We start from the raw sequence: 2,679 nt of genomic DNA, 5'->3' as shown, positions 1-2,679 counted from the left end.
CTTTTTCCCCATGGTTCTTTAGACTTTCAAAGTTAAATTTTTAAAATTTTATTCTTTTCTTATCCTATTCTTTTTTAGTCTTTCCTCATTCCTATTTTAATGTTTTTTAAACTATTTTATCTTATCAATACGTTTTTAGAAATCTTTTAAAATTTTCATTGTTATAGTCATATTCTATCCCTTCATTGTATTTAACTTTATTTTTTGTATACAGATAGGTTTTTCTTTCTTCAAAGTGTTGGGATACAGTTTCTTCTAATAGATCAAAATATACCCTAAATCTAGTGGATGGTTTTGTTCTAGTCTCCAGCCCGATCACATTCTTCCCTCCTTTTTTTTTTCCTGTCTTTTTTCAACCAACTTCTTACCTTACCAATTTCTTTTCTGAAATCCTTTTTAATTTTCATCTTTTCAGTCATATTCCAACCATTCATCATGTTTACCTTTATTTTGTGTGTGTGGGTGCATATATATATATATATATATATATATATATGATGTTTTTCTTTCTTTTAAAATTTTGGGAGGTAGTTTCTACTAATAGACCAAAATACACCCAAAATCAAGTGTGTGGCTCTGTTCTATTCACCATTCTAATACACACACACACACACACACACACACACATATATTTCCCCCCCCCTCCTTTCTTGTCCCCCAGTTTCAGTCTCTTCAGATTTGGTTAGTGTCTATTTTTCTGGGGTCGTTGCTACACTTTTAGTATTTTCTCTCATTCATCTATTCTTATCTGGACAAAATAACAAGGTGGAAAAATTCACCACACAAAAAGAGAACAAGAGCAGTACCGACGGCCGGGGACCTCACCAATCCGGACATTGGTAGAACGTCAGAACTAGAGTTCAGAATGACAATTATTAAGGTGCTAGCTGGGCTTGAAAAAAGCGTGGAAGATACCAAAAGTCTTTTTCTGGAGAAATAAAATCCTTTCCTGGAGAAATAAAAGGACTAAAATCTAATCAAGTTAGATTTCAAAAAAAACAAAATCTTGCCATTTGCAATGACGTGGATGGAACTAGAGGGTATTATGCTAAGCAAAATAAGTTAATCAGAGAAAGACAATCATCATATGATCTCTCTGATATGAGGAATTTGAGAGGCAGAGCGGGGGAGGGTAGGTGGGTTGTAGAGGGAAGGGAGGGAAAAAAATGAAACAAGATGGGATCAGGAGGGAGACAAACCATAAGAGACTCTTAATCTCTGGAAGCAAACTGAGGATTGCTGGGGTGTTTGGGGGTAGGGATAGGGTGGCTGGGTGATGGACATTGGGGAGGGTATATGCTATGGTACGTGCTGTGAATTATGTGAGACTGACGACTCACAGATCTGTACCCCTGAAGCAAATAATACATTATAGTTAATACAAAAGGGGGGGCTCATTAAAAAAAAAGATACCTGCATTTCTCCCCCACCCCTCACCCTTCCCTCAGTGTGCCTCTGTAAAGAGCCCATGTGTCCCCAGAACATCCCTGCCATCGCTTACTCCTACCAGGCCCTCTCTCCTCAAGCTTTATCTTCCTGTTGCTTTGGCTTCACCCCCTCCTTCCCTTTTTGTCATCTCTTTCCCTGTGGCCTTCAAAGGTCTTTCCAGCTTCGGGGGACCAGTGGGGGTGTGGGAGTGGGTCAGGGAGAACTTTCTTGATCCTCCAACTCCCCCTTTTTTTAAAGATTTATTTATTTACTTATTTGACAGAGAGAGAGAGGGAACACAAGCTGGGGGAGTGGGAGAGGGAGAAGAAGCAGGCTTCTCGCTGAGCAGGGAGCCCCACAAGAGGCTTGATCCCAGGACCCTGGGATCATGACCTGAGCTGAAGGCAGATGCTTAACAACTGAGTCACCCAGGCACCCCTATCCTCCAACTCCCTCGAGCTAGCCTCCTTACTTTTTTTTCCCCTCAATGCCAAAGTTCTAGAAAGAACTGTCTTCGTGTGTTGCGTGCACTTCCTCCCCACCTCGCCGTTATTTATTATTTTATTCACTCATTTTTTGAAGTTCGTAAGGGTTCTTAATACAAAATGTGAACATTCCAGAAGACACACGGTGAAGTAGCTTCCTTCCATGGTGTCCCCAAGCCACCCAGCTGTCCTCAGGGGCAACCCCTGCTGTCAGTATCGTGTGTATCTTTTCAGAGAACATATACGTACATGTAATCTTGTTTGCATTTTTTTGATACGAAAAAAGGAATTCATGCACATTTCCAACCCTTGTCTTTTTTCACGTAAAATATGTTAGGAAGTGTTCTACATCAGGAAGTCCAAAACTGCTCCCTTCTTTCAAATTGCTGCCAAGAACCCTCTGTAAGGATGTACCATAAATTCTCCACCGTGGACACCCAAGATGTTTCCAATCCTTTGTTCTAATGAAGACGCGGCAATGAATATCTTTGCATATATAGGATTTTTCCACCCTTGTGAGTGTGTCTGTGGGATGAATCCACAGAAATGAGATTTGTATTTTGCATTTGGAATTAAATTATTTTCCATAAGGGTCGTACCAGTTCACCCACCCACAACAATAGATGGGAGCCCTCCGTCTCTCCAGCCCAACAGCTGCCAAGTCCTGCAGATATCGTCTGTGGGCGCCTGTTCCATTCTTGCCTCCTTTCCTGGCCCCACGGCACTCTGCTTGTCACAGGTCCTCCCTCTGCAGCATCCCAGAATG

The sequence above is a fragment of the Meles meles genome, chromosome 14 (genome assembly GCF_922984935.1).
Source record: "Meles meles chromosome 14, mMelMel3.1 paternal haplotype, whole genome shotgun sequence".
Taxonomy (NCBI): Eukaryota; Metazoa; Chordata; class Mammalia; order Carnivora; family Mustelidae; genus Meles; species Meles meles.
The sequence above is the reverse complement of the archived record's forward strand: the minus strand, read 5'-3'. Positions refer to the sequence as shown.